Source organism: Tamandua tetradactyla, chromosome 20 (genome assembly GCF_023851605.1).
Source record: "Tamandua tetradactyla isolate mTamTet1 chromosome 20, mTamTet1.pri, whole genome shotgun sequence".
In the NCBI taxonomy this organism is placed as follows: Eukaryota; Metazoa; Chordata; class Mammalia; order Pilosa; family Myrmecophagidae; genus Tamandua; species Tamandua tetradactyla.
In genome coordinates this window covers 6,253,173-6,276,507 of record NC_135346.1, presented here as the reverse complement: position 1 = coordinate 6,276,507, position 23,335 = coordinate 6,253,173, and the positions used below count along the sequence as shown (strand labels likewise).

Here is a 23,335-nt window from a genome sequence, read left to right as displayed (position 1 = left end):
AACCCCAGCCATAAAGGTCCATCAAAAAAAAAAAGTGTATTGTAGAATTTAGGCTGGATTGTTCCAAAGGAGTCGATTTTCCCCACTGGGGCAGTTAAGCCCATAAAAAGGAAATGTGGAGCTGCTGGGGTCCAGCTCCCTAGGCCAGGGAAGAGTCTGCCTGAGCATGAAGCCACCTAGGGGCAAGTGGGGCCGGAAGACAGAGATAGCTTCCTCATTTCTGTTGACATTACTCAAACATCTGGATCCAGCCAAGCCTGGAAATTTTCATTACAAAAGCCTACACTTCCATTTCCGTTTAAGCAAGTTTAATTTGGGTTCCTGACTCTTGCAATCTCACAGGTCGTGACTGAGAGAGGCAATAGGGTTAAGCTCTTGTGCTCCACAACAACTCCAGGTCAGTGTTTTATTTGTTTTTGTTTTTTTTTAGGCTTTTTATTTTAGAATAATTTCAAACGTACAGGAGAGTTGCAAAAATAACACAAATTCCATACAGAGAACTCCAACATGTCTCCACTTTTCCAGATACCCAGATTTACCAGTTTTGCTACATTTGCAGTATCATTCTATCATCTCTCTCTCTCTCTCTCTCTGTTTGTTTGTTTGTTTCTATCATCAATCCATCCATCCATCTACCTACTTATAGATATTTCCTGAATATCTGAGAGCAGGCTGCACATATCATAGTCTTGGAACCTTTCCTGGAATACTTCCACGCACATTTCCTAAGAACAAGGAGATTCACTTATATAACCCCCTAAAGTGCAGTTACCAAGTTCAGGAAATCTAACATTGGTATAAAGCTTAGAGATAATATTACAATTTCACCATATGTTCCAGTAATGTCCTTTTGAGCCTTTTCTATTCCATTAGTAGATCCTATGTGTAAGCTCACATAAGGCATTTAATTGTCATGGTTTCTTTAATTGTGGCCTTCTTTTAAAATTGTGGAAACATATTTACAACATAAATCTTCCCATCTCAACCCTCTCAAGGGTACCACTCAGTGGGATGAATCACTCTCTCAACGTTGCAGTAGACTCACCACCAGGAGAACGGTAGGAATGGATTTGGCCCACATCCTTGAAGCAACTGCTGTGGTTTTGCTTACTCCACAGGTCCCACCAACCCAGGATAGTGAAAAGTCTGCAAATCTGCAGAATAATTGGGGTCATCATCTACAAAAAATACCAATGCCAGTGCCTCGTATATTATTCCCTCTGTGCTGCTACATAAGCCCAGAAAGTTCTCTTTAGCTGTGGCAGGCACCAATGCCGGTGGGCATGCAGCTTCATGAACACTAACTTCACTTATTACTCATGCAAGTTGTTGATACTTGTAATTACAGAGGCACAAATGCTCTGCTGAAGACCAGGGCAGTATCAGACACACAGCTTTCATACAACAATATGTTATATGTTCCATGAATATGTGTGGTTAGGAGGCCTGTGAAAACCAGGGGTGATGACCAGGTAAGGACAATTTATGAAAATAAATTGAAGGACATTTAAGAAACTGTTTGAATGAAGGCAGGAATTTCTTTTCTTTTTTTTTTTTAAGCAAGCATATCATGACTATCAGGGTCCAGATCCAAGAATGGAAAAACTGGCTTATAGTTTTCTGCTGCCATGTTCTCTCTAGGTTATTTGGTTACTGTTGTCAAAAGAAAGATTTACATTCTTTAGCAATTACTCTCTTATACACACAATGGATTCATCATACTTGAGATTCCCATGATACTGAAACTTAAAAATCTTACTAAAATAGGACACAAAGTACAGTATTCCAATTATAAAAATGTAGACATACACACACATACAAACATATGTTTATAAATATAGAGAGAGTACGCCAAAGAAACATTTTGTTGAGACAGATTATGGGCAATTTTCATATTGATTAAAATGTTCTTTAATAGTATCAATGAAATATTGGACAAGTTTTATATTTTGGTAGTGAAAAGAATAATCATCTTGTATTTAACAATGCTTTTGAAAATTGGCTCTGATTATGTGAATATATGTAACAGTTTCACCATGGGTCATTGTTTTGAAGTAGAATATCAATTTCCAAGCAGCTCTGCCTTTCTCTTACTCCTAGGTTATTTTTTTCATGACCTCTGTTTGACAAGGATCAGAATTAAAATGGTCCTGGGGCACTGTTTTTCTAATTGTACCTTTTAAAGTCTGTAATGGCTTCTAGGAGAGGTAACATGAAGATGTTTTTTATTTTGTTCCACATTGTTCCAACATTAAACAAGGAGAAGCTCTGGGAATATGTTCTTGAATGTTTGCTGAGAGCTATTTGGTTTATTTAGAGAGAAGGGCTACCTCTTCCCCCATTGCAAGAGGCTGAATGTAGCATCTGCCATATTACATTCGCTGCATTTCCATTTTGAATTTTTTTTTTTTGCATGGGCAGGCACCAGAAATAGAACCCGGGTCTTGGGCATGGCAGGTGAGAACTCTGCCACTGAGCCACCATGGCCCGCCCAAAGGAAGGGAGACAAGTTATCTTTTTTGCGGGGGAAGGGGGAGTTGTTGCATGGTCTAGGAATCGAATATGCGTCTCCCACATGGAAGGCAGGCATTCTAACCACTGAACTACCTGTGCATTTTGAATTCTGTTTTGAACAAAAGTAAATTAGGTAGAAGAGGTTTCCGGAAAACACAATCCATTGTGTTGGCAGGTCTGTTTTTTCCATCTTTTGGTCCTTCCTAATCGCAGCATCCAAAAGGCCCTTGATCAGGAGTTGAAAACTCCAATTTCTACAGAGAGTCAGGTAGCCCAGTCAGGGTGACCTGGGTGAAGGTGGCCAACTGCAGACTGTGATGAAATGGCACCCAGGCCCCCTGCAAAGGAGGCTGCACCCAGCTGTGCATTCCTCACCACGTGGGAAAGCAGCCTTGTGTGGCCACATCTTCTGACGTCACAAAGAAACCAGGAAGCCGAGTTTCTAGAATGCTGTCTAAACTTTGCACAACATTCTGTGCAAACGTGTTTGCCTAATTTCATTAAAACAACAGCCAGAAAGCCATAACAAGAAGGCATCAAACATTGGGATGCTCAAAAGGATGTGAAATGCTGGTTCTTAGCACTCATGACAGGTGCTTTTTGGAACTGGCTGGGCGGTTTCTTTTCTGGGGATCTGCAGCCATCACTTAGCTGTCATTAGAAATGTAAATTTGAGGGCAAACACTGAAGGGAAGCTTTGCCCCACCCCCTGTGAAAATGCATAGTGGAGAATTAAAGGCATCATTCCAAACTTTTATTCTGGAGTTTAGATATTACACAAAAGGCAGAATTGTGTTGGAATCCTCTTGGTAAGCCCATCGCCATGACTGTGGACATCCACGTTTCAGCGCATTTGGGTAAATATTTGAGGATAAACATGCAGGATGTTGAACTTACAGTAATTCTGAAAACACCATCAATTGCACGTCCTGGTGTCACAGGATCGAAACCCGGCCTGAGTCTTGAGCCAAAGCTTCTTCAAGTTCACGCATAAGCTTTGAGTCACAAAGGATTCTTCTGCTGGGCATTTGAGTTTGAACGGACAGCACACCGGGGCTTCTTTTCTCCATTGGACCTTCTATGTGTTGTTTGGGGGAGGGAGAGATTTTTACATTTGTGTTGGCAGTTGAGAAGCTGGGCTTCTGCTCTTTGAATGAAGAGCAGGCCTGCAGGCTTGTTGACAGTGCAGCTTTATGACTAAGCCAGCCAGCCCTCCTGTTGTCCCAGAAACTCTCTCTCCAAACAGTCCCTGCCCTGCAAACTTCGTGTGCCTGGTAGGTGCTGAGAAGCTTGGGCAAAAGCCTTGGAGCTGGGCCTGGGTTCCTGCTTTGCGAGCTCCTCAACCTTTCCACCTCTTTTCTTGAGCATCTACTCCTCAGGCAGACATCTGTTTTTGTGTGTCTGGGTGTGTTGGCTCTTTTCACCCCCCTCCTATTAAATCATCTTTTTGCATTATTGGAAAGAAGGGGCCCTCCCGTCCCCACAAAAGAGCACAGGGAGAAATAAAGGCGTCACTCCTAACTTTCACTCTGCAGTTTAAAATCGTCAGCATTCGCTAACATTTGGAACTAAATTTCAAAACATATCCGTGACTCATGGCTCATTCATACAATTTTTATTTTCTTCCTAAAAAGCTAGCTGACTCCAAGAAGCTCACTTTGTGGCTGTTAACCACTGTCGTGGAACCCGTAACAGGCTGCCCAGGGGAGGCGGAGCTGAGTTAGGGACCTCTGCTCGATGTTAGGGACCTCTGCTCGTGGGGAAACATCTGTCCTCATCTGAGACGACCTGCGTGCCCCAGAGGCTCTGGAGCTCTTTAGAAAACCACAATTCTGTAAAGCTACACATTTACCCTGGAATCATTTTGGTGAGAGCTGATTGTCTGCCTTTCTCCGGGGTGTGTTTTCTCAACCTCCCAGTGCCGAGTGTGGAAAGGCAGAGGGTGGAGCATGCGATGCAGAGCTGGGAATGATTTTCCATTAGCCTGGTGCTTCCATGATCGTATCTAGCGGAGCCAAATGTCCTTCTCCTTTGCTGGGCTCAGGCTCACCTCCCCCTCCCTCTACCCTAACTCCCCTCTCCATCATAACACATATTGCAGCACATTTTTTTTTTAAAGCTATTGTTTCCCACGTGACTGACGTTAATCGTAATGTTGACGTTAACTCCTTTAAACCATTATTGTTACACTACTCACTACTTTGAGCATCTCATTTGATACCAGGTCGAGTTTTAATTACTGGAGAGAATCATGTCAAATTAATTACTGATATAGCACATTAATTTATATTCTAGTATTATAAAAGTTACTTTTGGGGTAAAAGACAGTAGAAGCTGAAAGATTCTTAATTATTTTTATATGCTCAAATGAGTTTTTAAAAAGCGCTTTCGTAAAGTAGAGCACTGTGCTGGTTTGAAAGGAAGTATGCCCCCTAAGAAAAGCCATGTTTTAATATAAATCCCATTTCTTAAACGTAGAATAATCCCTATTCAATACTGTATATTTGAAACTGTAATGAGATCATCTCCCTGGTTGATGTGATTTAGTTAAGAATGGTTGTTAAATTGGATTAGGGGATGACATGTCTCCACCCATTTGAGTGGGCCTTGATTAGTTTCTGAAGTCCTATAAAAGAGGAAACATTTTGGAGAGTTAGAGATTCAGAGAGATTCAGAGAGAGCAGAATGACATAGCCATGAGAAGCAGAGTCCACCAGCCAGCGACCTTCGGAGATGAAGGAAAATGCCTCCCGGGGAGCTTCACGAAACAGGAAGCCAGGAGAAGACGCTAGCGGATGATGCTGTATTCGCCATGTGCCCTTCCAGATGAGAGAGAAACCCTGAACTTCATCGGCCTTCTTGAACCAAGGTATCTTTCCCTGGATGCCTTAGATTGGACATTTCTGTAGACTTGTTTTAATTGGGACATTTTCTCAGACTTAGAACTGTAATCTAGCAACTCATTAAATTCCCCTTTTAAAAGCCATTCTGTTTCTTGTATATTGCATTCTGGCAGCTAGCAAACTAGAACAAGCACCCATTCCAATACGAAGCTTCAGAGAAAAGAAAAAAAAAATGGGAAAACTCTCTAAAGCCTAATTTGTCTGAGGAAAAGTGAAAAAAAGAAACCACAATGAAATATGCCTTTTTTCTACAATTCAATTATTACACATACACATAAGGTTATTTTCCATTTGATAGATTCAAATAAATATTCAAACAAACATTATGAGTGATCTGATTAGATATGCCTGCTTTAACATAAAGAAATGCTCTACTGAAAACACCCAAAAGCTGAAAGCCTTAACTTTTCACATGCAAAATTATCCTACGAGGAATTCAACTTGATGCTTTAAGTTTTTTTTTTCTTTTATATTTTCTCTAATATAGTGCTCCTTCTGCAGTTTCAATATGGATTAATTGTGAATGGATATCATATCCCTTGTTGGCAGTCACTTCCCTGCCAACAAAAAGAAACTAAACTTTTTGTTGGGTACTTCTATTTGGCCGAATGTGAGGGAAGTACTGTGAAGAACGTTTATTTTGTTCGTGTGGTTATTTTAAAAGTCCGTTTAAAAGTTATGGAAGATGAAGTATAAAACTTTTTAAAAGCATAAGTTTTAGGGCAGAGCACCCTAATAAAAGACCTGAAGTTTCAAAGTAAAGTTTTAATAACTTCCGGTAGACTTGGTACATAAAGGAAAACTTTTTCAATATGAAGGAAGCGTCCTTTAGAAAGAATAGCAAAGTCAGCAGAAGAATCGAATCACTGTGTTACCAAATCACCATGGTAAATACACTTGCAGGGAACAGACCCTGTGCCACGCCAGCCGTGATATCTCCTTTGGAGTTTTCTTAAATGAAACAGGAAGCAGAGAAGACAGAAAAAGAAAGAAAGGAAACAGGGGCCACAAGCAGAAAACCTCCATCCTCTGAATGTAGAGGGAGAGAATATTGAGGTTTGGAGCTTCAGTTCAGACCTGGAGAGGCCAAAGTGCCTCTTCCTCTGATGAGTAAGTGTCATCTCCTGTGAGCCATTGAAAATGCAAATGCCTCCATCTCACCACAGACTTACTCAATCAGCATATCTTTCCAAAGGAACTATCAATTTACATTTCCACTAATTCTCCAAGAGACTCTTATGTGTGCTAACATTTGAGATACAAATAAAGCTCATTTATATATATATATATATATATATATATATATTTTGGCTCTTCAAAGCCAAACTCCTGGTAATAGTTGGACCTCCTTCTAAAAAGGAAGATATTATGTTTGTAACCTAAGGTCATGCTAAGTAGCAACTGATAACCAGTAATGTTTTGCCTGAGTCAACACTACTTTTTACCAAAGGAGTTCATTTCTGTTCTAGTTTGCTAGCTGCCAGAATGCGATATACCAGAAACAGAATGGCTTTTAAAAAGGGGAATTTAATAAGTTGCTAGTTTAGAGTTCTAAGACCAAGAAAATGTCTCAATTAAAATGAGTCTATAGAAATGTCCAGTCTAAGGCATCCAGGGAAGGATACCTTGGTTCAAGAAGGCCGATGAAGTTCAGGGTTTCTCTTTCAAGTGGAAGGGCGCATGGTGAACACAGTCAGAGTTTCTCTCTCATCTGGAAAGGCACATGGTGAACACAGTCAGGGTTCCTTTCTCATCTGGAAGGGTACATGGCTAACACGGCATCATCTGCTAGCTTTCTCTCCTGGCTTCTGGTTTCATGAAACTCCCTGGGAGGCGTTTTCCATCTTTATCTCCAAAGGTCATTGGCCCATGGTCTCTCTGCTTTGTGGTGCTGTTCTCTCTGAATCTCTTTCTTTCTCCAAAATGTTTCCTCTTTTATAGGACTCCAATAAACCAATCAAGACCCACCCAAATAGGTGGAGACGTGGTCACCTAATCCAGCTTAACAACCACTCTTGACTAAATCACATCATCCAAGGAGATGATCTGATTATAGTTTCAAACATACAGTTTTGAATAGGGATTATTCTACCTTTATGATATGGGGATTTTGATTAAAACATGGCTTTTCTAGGGGGCATACTTCCTTTCAAACCAGCACAACTTCTCATAAATCTTGCTTTGCTTGTATTTTTGTGCTTACTCTTTCCTTAAGAAGTAAAAACCTCATATGCATGAACTACCTTTTAAAATGGTAAAAGGCATGGTTGCATAGTTGACCAAGAGACTTGGGTTCTGGAGCTTGGCTTTAGTCTTTTATTGTCTCTGGGCTTTAATTTTTCTCTTCTTAAAATGTGATTTTGGATGAGGTCAGGAGCTCTGAAGGTATGGCCAGTCAGTGGAATCAGGCTGGGTAATCCTTTGGGAGTGACAGAAGTTGGGTGACTGACAAACCACTGCGTTTAAGGGGACAGCCACTGTTCAGCTCTAAACAAAGGTTGCCAGGCAAAAATGCAGGTCCCATGTTGCCAGAATGTCCACATTTTCAACAGAAGCTGAAAGTGCAGCTTTTCATATTACATCTATTGTTAAGAGGTTACGATTAATGCAAAATATCTAACATAAAGCATGAGCCAATGCATTAAGGAATAATTAAAACGTTTTGGTACATTGCGTTGAGCCTGTTGGCTGATTTGTGGTCTTGCTAAGATCCTTTCTAGTTCTAAAGCCCTGTATATGTCTTAACTTTCTCAGCTATTCAGATCTATGTTACTGCAATGGCAAATGTACACACATGGAAACAGCCCAAGTAGTAACCAGGAGAAATTAGTTACAGGGAATTCACTTATAGATTTAATCTCACTTCATTTTTAATTGATTCATATTAGTTTTCAAAGGAACTAGCCTAAGAAGGTGTTCAGCAGGGAAGCCACCTGGTTGTAGAAACTTAAATTGTTGATCTTCATGTTAACATGTCCTGGCTAATGACTATGTCTATACATGTAAGTTAGAATTAGATAGGACAAAAAGACTTGAGCAGTCAGAGTGCCTGTGATTCATTAAGGCAATCCTGTGAGCGGTAGGACATGAATTTCCATGTCAAGTACACATACAAAGGAGATAACTAACTAGGAAAAATAAAATTATCAGCAATGACACACTTTTACAAACCATTCAGGCATAAGGATTCTTCTTTTTTAACTCTCTGCTATAATTCATTCATTCCTTGACAGTTCAGATTACTTTTTTTTTCTGTCTTAACTGTTATAATATTCTAATATGATTTTCCTTAATTAAAAAAAATAAGCCATTATATAATTTATAAAACGCAGTGCATATACAAAACATACAACACTCCATCCCCATTCGTAACATTCTAGTCTGAAGGATTCAGAACAGAAAGATCCGTTCACATATAAGTAGAGATGTTCCCCTTGAGGTACTTGATTTCTGCTCTTTGTGCTGAACTATTCTTTGCTGTGTTGATGTCCTGGAAAAACTGGGAAGCTCCATTTGCCATTTCATAAAATGTTGAGTCATTTGATTTTCTAAGCTGTTAAAGTCCTAGGCATTTATAGGAGGAGACCTACTGACCAGGCATCTCTAAGGGTATTTTGAGAACACGCTGGGCTAGAGATGGCCATCTTTGCTCTGGTACTAATTCCAGAACTTGGGGTAATCGCACTTAGCATCTGCTGATTCTGCAAATACCCTATTTCTAATCCTACCACAATCCTGCAAAGTAGCTATTTTGGTCCTCATATTAACAGTTGAGGAGACTGAGGCTCAGAGATTATAAAGGACTCGTCTGAGTGACTGAGCTGGTGTCTGAACCCAGTTCTGAATGGTTCCAAAGTCCATGTGGTGTCCGTGACATCCTGGTGCCTTCTAGGGCAGCAGAGTGGGGGGACAGTTTTCTGGGCCCCATTTTCTCATCTGTAGGACAGGGGAGGGGACAAGATGATCATACTGATCCATTCAACTTCTAACACGCTATCCTGATATTTTAAGGCTTTTACTATGGAGAACATGACTCATTCTTAGAAGAAATCCCCTTTGAGTGCTTTCATGTACCTCCGATCCGAGCTGAGGTTTTTCAAAGGGGATGTGGACAGATATTCTTACATCCATCGTGTGTCCCTCGGTGTTTGGATTCTGGCCGAGTCTTTGTCACTTGAAACAATGATGAGCTTGATTTTCTCAGTTTTCTTATTATCATGTACTCTACTATACATCATTTCTCCTCTTAACCCTGAGCTATGAGTTTATATTTAACCAGTCTCTTGCTTTTAAAAAAATATTTATTTGCACATTTCACCAATTATAATAAATACTTCTAAATACTTTATTAAATCATACTTATCTAGGTTCTCTCTGGGACATTGTGTAAAACCATGCCATAGCTTCATAAAACCAGCCAGCACTGAGAGGGTGATGTCAGAGGGCCACACTTCCAGTTGCCAAGTAAACTACTAGAGTTAATAAAGATAAATTTCAACTCCTATTGCATCACCTTCTGAAGTCTACACATACACCTGCAAGTACTTGCTGATTACAAGTATACAGTTTGAATTCACATAGAATTTTTATGACAATAGGAAATCTAAGCTACATCTCAGCATCTGAGATAATAAACCGATTATTATATGTTACTTAGAAATGACTGCCTTTGTAATTTTCCATTCTGCTAGCTCCATTCTGAAATTAATAATAAGGTTCTATGGTGTTTAGTCTATAATTTGGGGTCTTTTCCCACAGGACTAAAAATCAAATGGCATCAGACATTTGTACCACTTAATTCCAGTATGAAGAATTTAAATGAAGAATTTTTTAATAATAATTATTTATAGCCACATTCATTATAACTTCTTAGCTCGTGTCAAGCTTAGTAATTTGCACATCTTTCATTCTCATTCCTTATAATGGTATTGTGGCAAAACCCAACATTTATTGATAGTCTTCTTCATACAAGGCAACAATACTAGGAACTGTGGAAGGAAATAAATATGCTAATGGTATTGCACATGCCCTGAAGAGCTATGGTCTAATAAGGAAGAAACGAGCACAAATTATTATAAAAACTAAAAGCAGAAAATGTCACTAAAATATAGTAAGTACTTGAGAGGACCTGAAGAGCTGGCATTTCACATGGACTAGAAGTTCGGTCAACTTTAGACAGGGGCATAGAGTATAAAGGAAGGCTAGTCCAGGCCAAGGAAATAAAAATCTTCATGACTTTAATCTTTTGTTCCTTACTTTTTGAAGTTTTCTTTTGTGTCCAGCCCTACATCACATATGCCTCCCCCATGGTTAATTCAGTTCATCATTTAAAACTCATTTTGGGGCCGCGTGCTTCAGGTATCTTTCTCCACCCAGCGGGTGTGACTCCTCATCTGGGTTGATTGGGATTAAATGATAGCCTTCTCCAGTCTTCCCCATGTAATCAAATTAATCTCCTGTTGCTTAGTTTCACAAGTTAGAAACCTAAAAATCATCCTTTTTATCTTCATCTTCTTCATCTTCACATCCAATCCATCACCAAGTCTCACTGGTTCTACTTCCAAAATAAAGATTATATCTCTTCTCTCCGATTCTACATTTCTGGTCCAAGTAATGATCACATCTCACCTAGGATACTGAAATACTACCATTTGATTTACTCCCTCCTTCCTTTTAAAGACTTTAAATATACATGCTCCACCTGTTTAAACGCTCATTCTCTGATACTTTCTTCTCGCCCATTTTGCTCCATGGATATTGGATTTGTGGCTGTTCCTCAAATACAAGCTATTTTCCTAAAACAGGTTTATATTTACTGCTTCCTTCTGGAGGATGGTCTTCACCTGCCTCTCCGTATACTTGACTCCCTCTCGTTATTCTTGTTTGAGTTGAAATGTCACCTCCTTCTTCATGAGAATTTTGCTGACCTGCCTCATCAATTTGATCTCCACTTCTGCCCCAACCTATTATTTTATTTTTCATGGAGCTCCATTCACTGCCTCTGCTCTAATTTGGAGATTTTTTTTTTCTTTTACCATGAATATACCTGCCTATACCCATAGGTATATGGGTGGCACCATTGTCTGAAATGGGAGAAGAAAAAGGATGACCACGACCAAAGAAGAGTTGGAGTTAAAGCTTAGATAAATGAGAGGAAACATAAGGTTCACTTGTAAATATATGAATCTGGATCTCATGGGGGGACCTGAATGGAAGATATACATTTAGAAATTATTAGACCATAGGTTTAATAATTTATTAATTATTAAATTATTAGACTATGAGCAAGAATGAGAAAATCCAAGGAAAAGATAAAGATAAAGAAGAAAAGAGGGCCCTGGACTGGATCCTGAAGATCTTTAGAGGGTCTATAAAGTAGGATTCAGCAAGTTAGAGTAATCCATAAGAAAGAAGAAGAAAACAAAACTGGGTGGTTTGACATGGGTGAAGAGTGAAGGATGTGTCACAACAAAAGGTGTGATCATCTGTGTTATATGATGCTAAGAGTTCAAGTAAGAGGAAGACAGAGATGTTTACCTTGGATCTGACATCATGCATTTTATTGGGGACCGTGGCTAGAGCAGTTTTAGCTGAGTACCATCCTCTAAACAGGAAGGGGAGAACCAGACTATAGTGGATTAAACAGCAAATGTGTGGGAGGTGAGGAAATGAAGACAGTGTGTAGAGATAATCTTTTAATAATGTTTCCTTTAAATTAAGTGCAGGACAAAGAGATTGAGTGATGAGGCAGCAAGGGAAGTTTTGGCAGAGATGTGAGATATCAGACATGCTACTACGCAGAGGGGGATGAGGTGGAAAAGGAGGGCTGTATGATGCAAGTGTGAGATGGGATATGTAGGTGACATACCTGGGAAAGTTAACAGTGATGGGGCTGGAGTACAAGTGGGAGGACAGGCTTTGAGTCATGGGAGGATACTTTCTCCATTCATTAAAGAGGCAGTCAGGAGAGACCAGGTGAAGAGATAAAGCAAGAATTTATATCTGGTAATGAAAAGATGATGGAGTCCCCATTTGGTGGCTTGTGTAGCCTAAATGAATCATAGGTGAGATCACTGGCTGTGAGTAATTGTAGAGGAGAGAATAGGAAGTTTGAAGAAAGATATGGGCGTTCAGAATAATAGTGTTTGAGAGTGGGAAAGCAACCTACTGGAAAAAAATCATGGCTGGTGTGCTGGGCAAAGTTGCATGCTCATTTGCACTCTGTGATCACACAAACAGAGAAAGTCATCAAGCAGCTTGTGTTATGTTTTCAGCAGGAACGGAGATCAGAGAGAGAGAGCTTCTTCTTCCAGAGGTTTCATCAAGCAGTTGTGATGGAGAGGGGGAATATCAGTCTGTGAAAAGAAGTTTTAAGAAATAAATCTAGAAAGATATGTTGGGGCCAGTTCATGTCAGGCTAAAAAACGTGAACTTTATTTCACAGGCAATAGGAAGACACTGCAGCATTTCTGACCATGAAAGTGACATGAGCAAACTGTGTCCCTGCATAATTTTACCTGCCTTCAGTGTAAAGTACTGAAGTGGTTAAAGAAAAGAAACAGGGAGACCATTTTTAAAGGGCCAGTGGGTAGGTAACCAAGATCTAAATGAAGGAAGCTGGCATGGACTTGAGAAGCTGGCCCGACCACTGAAGATGAAATTCCTAAGAGATCTTGGCATCTATGGGATGAGACCAACTTGGCGGAAATAGCAGCCCACATGGGCGGTTAGGCTGGAGTTGGGAAGGACGCTACCTAAAGCAAATAGGAGTCAACGTACACCAAAGGACATCTCAATTCATCAAGGATGGGGGTTAGAATCAGAGGGCTCACCTTGAGTATTGGATCCAAAAGAATAAATATAAAACTGCTGACCAGTGACAGGGCTAGAGGAGGTCAGGAAGCAGTTCAGGAATGGGCTGCACGATGGGCAGGGTCACGGTGGCTCAATGTGTGGGCCACAGTCAACAAAAGGGTGGTGGGCGCTGGTCACAAGGAGGAGGGCAGGGAGGCTGGCCAGTTTAAAGGAGTAGTCAAGAAAAGATTTTGGAACTAATGTCCAGTTTGGTTTTATGGGACTGGTAAATTCCATGGCAAAGCTCTGATTTGGAGCCCAATCTTTAGGTGTTAAACCCACCAAATATATATATATATATATATATATATTCCACCTGTATGAGTTATGGTAAAGTTAAGAGTCATAAAATGACACAGTTAGAATACAGGTCAAAATTGGTCTATCGCAATAGACCATAAAAACATTAATATTTCAGAGCTATCCAGGATGTGATTACTCCTTCCCCCTGGGAACCAGGAGCAGTGCGATGCATGCTATGGACCATGCTGGCAATCTGATCAATCTGAAGCTGCCACTTCAGGTGGTTTTACATTTTTTAATTTCATAAGTCAACTCTATCCATCACCTAGCAATTTGTAAACATATGAAGCAGTAGTATTGCCAGGACAGAATCTCATTAAGTTTTATTAAATATTCATCCAGCCAACATCTCCTAGCCATCAAGCATGGGCCAAGCACTATGCTAGGCTTTGTTTGTTTGCACGGGCAGGCACTGGGAATCGAACCCCGGCCTCCAGCGTGGCAGGTGAGAACTCTGCCTCCTGAGCCACCGTGGCCCACCCTAGGCTTTGGATATAAGGAAAAACATACTCTGCTTCTCTTCACGAGACTAATAAAGAATGACAGGCAAGCAGGTGTTTACAACAGATACTGGGACTTTGGCATGCACAAGACTTATGGTCACGTTAACTCGTTTGAAGGCAAAGGAGTGGTGGGCAGGTAGTGGCAGTGATGGGGGCACTCACTACTTCCCTGGAGAAGGACGAGAGGACAGAGGGGCAGGGGTGGGAGAGGGGTAAAGGTCAGGGCATCGTAGAAGAGGAAGTAGTTGGGGCTAAGCCTGGGGGTGCTGAGCAGAATTTCACTTAGGGGGAAATCCCCAGGAGTTGCATATGGCTGGAGTTTCCCTTATGGCATTTCAATAGGGTTTGGGTTTTACCCATTTCATTTAGATTTTATTTTCCTCAAGTGCGGTCTTTATTTTGTTCCCCACCCCTTCCTTTGAAGTACAATCAGGATTTTGTTCACTCTTCCTTCACTTTCATAAGCACCAAATAGTGTTTATTCCAATGGATGTATGTAACAAATCCAAGAATAATATAAATAAAATATCCTTAAGATAGAAATAAACATATAAAATTAGTTATTAAAAAAAGGGTAAGAGTATATATTTATTGCCTTCACTTCAATCAGAAAAGAAAGCTGATATACTTGAGGGAATAAATGACTGGTAGGTCTGTCTGTTTTCTTCAGGAACGTTTCATACAATAAATAAATAATAAAGGCTTTCATACAAAGCCTTTTCACATAATACAAATTAAAAGCGTTTATCAGCATGTACTCATGGAGAAAGATAAAGGAAATTCTCAAACCAGTTTCCATTTCCCTTAAGAATTCATCCTAAAGTGAATTCTTAGCATCTTGGTACTACTTTCTTGAAATATAAAGTAACGTATTTTATTTTGTTCACCAGTATTTCCACATAAACATCTTTATTAAAAACACACAGTTTCTGTTAAATAAGTCACCGCCCTGTGGCTTTAAATTGAAAGCAATCGCCAAAGAAGAACATGTATTCTTAAATTCAATCACTGACTCTTGAGAAATAAGGAAAAGTTATGGCTATGAAAAAGCAAAGATAAGCCACAAGCATCTGTAAATTTTGCTTATAGCATCAAGATAGGTAGATTATACAAGGTCTGGTTCTACTTTTTTTCTTCTTAGATACAATCAATAAAAGAGAAGCACTGAGCGTCACTTTCACGATAGCTAGCTCTCTATTTCCCGCAACGTCCCCAATACCCTCTTGCTTTTGGGGAGTTAATCACTCTTCACTTAACCCAGATTTCGACATCCCAAGTTTTAGCTGCCAAGATCCATGATGGACATCAGTTAAAGACATGAGGCATTTCATTCTCTCTTGCAATCCTCTCTGAACTGTAAGTATAGCATTAATAGGTCTCGAATTTCATAGCATGGTCCTGATTTCAAATATTCAGGGTATAAATGTATATTTATGTGTCAGAACTCATGTCAGATGTTGAATCCCAGTTTTGGGTTCTAATACTATAATTACTACAGATACATAATAAAAGTCTGAAGTCAAAAGTGCATTTTAAAATCACTCTCAGTTGGTACAACGGTGGCTCAGTGGCAGAACTCTTGCCTGTCATGTCAGAGACCCGGGTTCGATTCCTGGAGCCTGCCCATGCCAAAAAAAAAAAAAAAAATTATCATTTTAAAACTCCCGTCATTCTTTTATAAACAGTAAACAAAAATATAAATTAATAAACATTACATATAAATTGAAATGAAAATGGAGCCAGGATTTTATATACCCTACAAATTTTTGAAAAGCATATATTAAATGAACTGGATTTGTCAGTAATTTACTTAATTTCCTGGGATAAGAGCAGAGGGTCGGGCACTTGGGTAGAGTTTGGAGGACTTCTACGCTCCCTGAAGAGCCACCAAAATTGTTTCACAGTCAGCTGGGAAAAGGACCTGAAGCAACTGTTTGTCAAATAGGTCAATGCCTTGTGGGTCAACACAGAGGAGCTGGGGCCAGAATCCAGACTATTACTCAGTGACATAAAACTTTTGCCCTTAAACACATAGGAACGTTTAAAGGGCTAAGCTAATACTAGGATTCTACAGAACTAAATTCATTAGTTTCATTCTACTGCTCTGGGTCTTGTAAGTTTTTGTTATGCCTTGGAGAACTCCTAAGGGTTCTTGTTTTCTTCCTTCCACTAAGCACAAGTTTATCTCTCCATCATCTCTCCTGCCTTTTCGAGGCTATTTATAATAATAGAAAGGTCTTTCTGTGGTTGAGGGCTCCTCCCTCCTTTGTTGGCCAAGTTCTATTCACAGTGCCCCAGAATAGCGACGAGGCTCCTTCCCTCTTCACTAGGAATGGCCACGGGAGAAAAGGGGCCTCAGGAACATGTCTAAACTCACTTTGTGGAGCAGCTATACCTGAATGGAGATGATCGTGTGTCATGGCAGGGCTTCCCGGTCTTATTGGAAAATCAGTGTAACGTCCTCAGCCATCAGTTTCTGGGGTTAAGAAAAGCATCTGCAAAAGTTCACTGACATTTTTGGATCTTGCAGACACCATTCATTATCTCACACTAGTCAACACACTTCTCCCAGGTTCAACTGCGTATGAAGGAACTCAGGAAAATGCGGTGCCTCTTACATTTCCTCCGTATTTCTTCTTGGTTCTAGCCCTTTGGCAAATGTTATCACACTGTGGCTTTATTTGGAAGAGCAATGCAGGGGTCTAGGAGGTTGCTCTGGTCCAAGACAGTGCGTCTTTAAACTCAATATTCTTCCAGACTACTGCAAAGCACATGGGAGGTATATATATATATATATCTAAGAAATGCATAAGGCTATGTATCTAACACTACCCCACTGGCCAGAAGTAAAACCCTGTGCCTTCAAATGAAAGTCTCCCACCTGCCCATTAGAAAAGGGTTTCCTATCACAGCAGGAGCTGGTTCTGTGTCTCTTCTAAATTTGATTCGATGAGTTCAAATAAAGTATCCACTCTTTACCTCCAAATGTATTCATATGATCTATATGGCTGTTTTCTAACTCCAACCTCCTATCAGGAAAAACTGAGTCACTAAATAAAATAAGAGTGTGCTTTCAGGGGAGAGCAGGGGATAGCACTATTCAGATTTTCTACACTGACAACAAGAAGTTTGTACCAGAGACAGCTGGGCCAGTAGTGACAGCTGCCTGGCCACTCCTGGCAACCGCAAATTCTCCAATTCAGCTTATGTTGGCAAATGCAATGCCCATCTGGTGAGGTTTGACAAAGGAGTGCCCGAAATTGCTCTGCAAATTTCCTGGAAGGAAGCATCTTCTTTCTGACATAGTAATCTGGGTTATTTAATAGCATTCCCAAACAGTTTACACTCTTCTAGTGATCCTAGCAGCCTCCAAGGTTAAGCTCCAGTTTCTATGTGCTTTGTCTGACATTTAACCAGCACTTGCCCTTTCATTCAACCTCTTGATACAGAAGCCACAAGATAAAAAAAAAATAATTCCTAAGGGATGGACAGAAGGAAGGGAATACCATTTCCTGATAATGGTATAATTCCAAAATTAGTCTTATAAACAAAGGAGGGAGGAGACCTTGACATCATTGAATTCCCACAGCTGGTGGGGCTGGAAAATATTGGGCCCCAACCAAAAACCTCAGAATGGATCTTCTTAATCTTTGTTAATTATAAAGTAAATACATTTCCAGACCTCTCACAAAGGAAGAGTCTAAAGATGAAATCTGAAAATAATGGGGGAAAAAAGAAGAGAAATTCTGTACTTTCTTGCCAAGCTAAAACTGATATTTGATGAATGGCTGCCTTCTCCAAGTCTGTAAGGTTTTAACTAAAGTTGATTATAGGGGACAAGAAGAGTTTGGTTGTCTTCTGTTCAAAAAGCTTTCCCCTCTTCTTTTCTCTGATAATAGTTTCTGTCCTCTGACCTTTAGCATGTGACTCAGATATGATCAAATGATAATACCCATTGTCTTAGCCACAGTAATTAATCCAGGGAGAAGAATGTGACACAACTAGGATTAATCAGATTCCTTCTCTGAAATTTCTTTATATACTTGGTGAGAAAGAAGCTCTTTTCCTTGGCATTGATATAAAGTAAGGTTCTTTGGTTGCAGCTGTGATAAGCCAACCCTGATTAACTTAACAAATAATCCATGCATTGTAAGGAGATAATGCAGCTCTTAGTATTAAAGGAAAATCTTAACAACCGGACCTCAGGAAGGAAACTTAAGGATATAAGTTCCAGAAACTAATAGAGAATTTCCTCTGGGGCCAAGACCCAACCACCAGACTGAATCAGCTCTAGTCTCTTTTTGCTCTCCCTCACTCAACAGGACTCAAGGTTCAAATTCCTGGGAAAGAGTGAGTCCCACTGTTTCAGCCCTTCACAAGCCTTCCTCTGGGCCAAAGGGAAGAAGGGACATCGATGGCCCCATAGGACTCATAGAATGGGAAAGGGGCGGGTTCCCCAAAGAAAATCATGCTTCTGTTACCAAAAGAAGAGTTGGGGGAGGATACCGAGCAGGCAGAGACCACGGATACTCACTTTAAACCGTTAACAAGGGCAGCCAAGGGTACTTTCCCAATCTCTGCCCAAAGTAGCTTAGAGTGGTACCAACAGGCCAAAGGAACCAAGGGAGCTATCCAGAAGCTCCTTGGCTCAGCTTCTTTGCCAGCCTCCAGAGCTAATAAATTCCTTTGCTGTTCAACCTAGTTCCATTTTGGTTTCTGTCACTTGCAACCAATAAAATCCTGATCACTGCAAAGTTTTTACTTGAGGTCTTTTTAGACCTAGATGCCTCTGAAATGACCTCTTAAGAATTAGAATCACCCTCAAATTTTACATGTTGAATTAGGTCACAGACCCCAGTTAAATACTAGTTCCAGGGTTTTCTCTGCAATTTATCTCCAAGCTTTGCAGGGAGTCCTGGAGGAGATGGCTATCCTTGAGAGAACTGCCGAAGTCAGTGGGAAGATTTTGGCTTTATAATACAGGGATTCTATTTTTCTGAAAAAGACTCTCTCAGTGGGTGAAAGGAAGAGACAACCTGACAGTGATTTCTGAATGAGACCCTGAAATTATAAAGACAAATATAAGCCATTTCTACCAGGCAAATATTCAAACTCCTTTGAAACTTATATTTAGGAGGCATATCTTAAAGCTATCGCTTCTGTACTTCCTTTTTCTTTGTTGCTAATTGCTGGAGTTCATCGATCTCAATGTAACGTATTGCACCTTGGAGTAGCTTCTGTATTTTAAGTTTCAGTAGCAGTGCTTCAAAGTAAGAAAACTCTTTTCGGCAAATGTCAGGTTAATGCCTCCTGTGGGAAAAGAAATCTCCACTTTTGGTTTCCCTAAATTCATGTGCTTTCCCATCAAGGCAATAGAAGCCTTGGTAGCAGGGAATGAAGGCTGTCTGTCTGTGGTTTTGGCCAAACATCGGAATAAGCCCTACTAGGTCTGATGGCACAATGGGGGGGCAGTGCTTTCGGTCAGGGTCTCAGCTGTTGTGCAATCCAGCCCTTCCTTGTTGCTATCTTAGAAAACTCTCGGTAGACAGGTGACGTTTCTGTGTTCAGTGGTGAGAGGAGGAAGCATGGAGGAAGACCGATTAAGTAAGTGGTTCCCAGTCTGGAGAAGGGCAGCCTTTCAAAGAGCTGGACAGAGAGGAAGTAGAAGAGTAGAGTGCACCTTCTTCAGAGAGCCTAGACACGAGAGCACAGCTATGCAGGGCGCCATTAAAAATGCTTCAAATGCTTAGACTTTGGTCAAGTCATGAGTGAATTTAGGTGCAAAGCATAAAATGGAGGTGTTAGTCATTTAGATGTTAGTGGGATCTTTTAATCTTTTTTTTTTTTTAATTGGGATAAAATTCACATCACATAAAATTAACCACTTTAACCGTTTTACATTGTACAATTTGGTGTTTTTTTTGTTTTTTGAATATATTCACAATTTTTGTGCAACTATCATCACTATCTATTTCCAGAACATTTTCCTCACCCTTCAAATCATTGTTTGCGTAACACCTACTTGCACTAGGAATTTAGGTCCTGAGGACTGCGGCAGGAGAGGTAAAAGGGCTTGGGGAGAAATGTTTGGGCTGAGAGGATGGGGGTGAGTGTTGGGGGCGGGAAGGGACCTTTGGAAGTGTCGATTAAAGTTGGCTCTGGAGTCTTGGCAAAGAAATATATCTCCCAACTTTCTTAAGAATGTAGGTCAGCAATAGTCTGGTACTTAAAAGTAATGGGCTATGTTGAATAAGATGTGAAGGTGGCGTTGGAAAGCACTGAAATGTGAATTCTGCTCCCAACCTCTCTTCCCAAGTGTGGCTTGTCCACTCAGACACAGGGCTCTGGACAAGCCCACCGTGGGACATACCACCTGCCTCATTAATGGGAGCGAAACCACGACATGGCTTACGATTGGACACGGTTTTCAATGGGGCAATGGCACATGCTTGTGAGGGTTAGATGCCTTACTTGCACAACTAAAAGAAAAGACCAAAACAGTTTCGAAGGGTGCATCCCCCTTAGTATGCTAGAGTGAACTCTACAAGCAGGCTCCTATCATTCTGGTCTGAGATGGGAGTCTTCATCATCTCCAGCGACGCTAGTACTCATGTACCAACAACCGGCTTCAGTGCACAGTCTTTGGCAAAGTGACTTTGTCCTCCTAAGCCAAAGGAAGCTAAGATCCTTTTGAAATCTAACCTTAGTTCCTGCACACTGAGATTTACCAGAAGGTGGACCTAAGCTAGGAAGGGATACAATAAGTACTTCAGTGAGTTCTGCTAGTAAATAAAGCCTTAAGCACTTCGGTGGCAAGCTGGGGAAATGACGGAAGGAATATGCCTTGGGCCCTGATTATTTGCACAAGGTAAAATCAACAAACAACACTCAAGCTGTAAGTAAGTTTCCTGCTGTGCCAGTTTTATAATAGAAGTGTTTTTCTTTTCAGCGGAACTTCCCATCGACTTAAATCATTTATTTCCTTGGAGGTAATTTAAGTGCGTAGCCACTGAAATAGTGTACTGTGTAAAAAGAGTTGGGTAGCTCACTGTTTCATCATTTTGAACATGCTTAAAAACATTCTTTATTCTGGAGCATCTCAATTAAAAGAAACCGGCTAACAACATCATATATAAACTCACCTGGAAAATAAACCAAACCAAGGAAAACATTGCATACTTGGATGAAAAAACAGTTCTAATTTATTGGGAAATTTTCCTTAATCTTCTTATTAGGCCTATAGGCCTCAGTTTGTAATAGGGAAGTAGCTTTATGTTAATCCAGGACATAGGCCTCTGAGAATCAACATTTCACTCCCACTTTTGCAATGCGAGTTGTTACAGTAAGGCAGTTTTTCAGAATAGGAGGCCATCATAGAATTTAATGGAGACTGGAAGGGAACTCCTTTCCCAAAATGGTTCACACTTCATCTTTTATGGAGTCTAGAATTATACCCAGTGGAGGTTTATTTCTTGGATCATGAAGTTGTTTAGTTCATCAAGAAGAAATCTACTTTCAAAGTGCAACTACCCCTAGTTGTGGGTGACTTGTTTCAACCTCACCACTCACAGAGAGCTTACTGGACATGTTGGTTTTCTCCATCCCTTCTCCTTTCCAGTAATGGGATACCCCTTCCATTAAGGAGGTACTTTTATTCCACTCCAACCCCGTGCTTCTGGTGGGGGCCATCTGTCAGAATACTCTCCTTCCCCATCCTTGCCTGTCATCCAGTGGCTGGTGCGTGAACCAAGCTCAGGCAACATCATTTCCCTACCCTGGCCGTGGGGATTGGGCCAAGTTGAGGGTGGGTACCCAACCCAAACTAGGGGATAGAGTTCTTGTCTTGTATTTTTTCTAACTGGTGCTGATGGGAAAATCTTTCTTTTGTCTCTGGAGGAGAGATGATAAGGAGGCCAGTCCATGGCTGTTAAGGGTCATGTGTCTAGCTTCTTGGGACATTGGCTTGAGAGAATGAATGAAACCTTAATGAGGAGAGTAGCAGAGATAAGTGATATGGAGAGTGTCTGGATGGTATCTGAGACTGAATCCATTGGGCTCTAAGGCTAATGCATGCCTTTTCTTAGTTTGCTTACATGTCCTAATAAGTAGATGCCCCTTCCTCCTTTTCTCTATTAGTACTGGGGTATCTGTTATTTGCAACCAAGAGAGATCTGAGAACAGAAGACAAACCTTTTATAAAAGGACACAAGACAGGACTAGTGGGGGATGGTGACCTAGAACCAACAGTGTGTGGGTGGGTCAGTCCTAGCTGTTCAGTGTTTAAGGGTGGTCTTTGTGCATTAGTCACCAGCACGTTTTCGGGCATTGTTGTGAAGTACTTTGAGAGGGAAGCAAAATGAGCAAAGACGCTGAGAATCAGAACTAACATCACTCCCGGGTGACGAGGGCCTGGCCATATCCCGGGCTATGGAATTCAGGGGGAGGCTATATGGGACCAGTGGGGGTGTAAGGATGGGTAAATAGTCAAGACCTTAGTGCTCAGTGTTAACCCACTGACTCAGTTTCTCCACCAAGTAAGAGAAGCCACATGTAGGTCCAGAAGAGAGTCACAAACTTGACTTTGGCATGACCAACTTTATTTCAGTAAATTTATATCAGTGCATAATGACACCAGTTTTTTTTCTTTCTTCTACATAGAAGAAGGATGACGAAAAAGGAAAGATGGATTTAATGTTTTCCCCCTATGTGGCCCCCCCAACATTTAGCGCCCTAATATTGATACCTTGGTATATTAATTTTGACCTACAAAAATATCAAAAGGACAAAACTGTCATTAGACAGTAAGTGATATTATTTTTGCCAAAAGTGAAAAACAAGCTTTAGATAACTGACAGTGTTATTTTTTGCACTAGATTTAAAATATAGTTGAGGTTTGATTGAACGCTTCTCTCAAGTGATCTAGAGATCTTTCTCCAAAATGCTGTGCAATCACTGTCAATGTTTTATGCAACTGATGTAAAATTTGGCTATGATGCCTTCAAATACAGAAGAAAAGTATAATATTTTCTATGGCTTTTTTTTTCTTTTAGGTTTCATGGTAAAAAGCATATTCATAAACTGTGTTTACGCTGCTCTGTTGAAAGAGAAAAAAACTTGACCTTCAGCATGTGTTTCAAGGTAATGCTATACTATGCCATTTGAAGCCAGGGGGAAATGCTATTCAAAATTGAAAATTAAAACCAAATTCTTATTAAAAGAGTTACCACGTAGTCAGGATGCTGGGAGTGTCTCACTTTC

The 23,335-nt window shown here is 40.5% G+C and overlaps 1 protein-coding gene and 1 long non-coding RNA gene across 7 annotated transcripts in view; one reads left to right on the top strand and one right to left on the bottom strand.

Moving 5' to 3' along the window:
* Positions 1-23,335, bottom strand: part of CCDC192 (coiled-coil domain containing 192) — a 248,895-nt gene that overhangs the window by 30,435 nt on the left and 195,125 nt on the right. The gene's annotated exons all lie outside the window — the stretch shown is intronic.
* LOC143664887 (uncharacterized) overlaps positions 23,128-23,335 on the top strand; it is a 71,215-nt gene continuing 71,007 nt past the window's right edge. For all 4 annotated transcript variants that reach the window (XR_013166647.1, XR_013166646.1, XR_013166644.1 and 1 more), the window contains exon 1: positions 23,128-23,215. This is a non-coding gene — a long non-coding RNA (uncharacterized LOC143664887). The remainder of the gene's footprint in view (positions 23,216-23,335) is intronic.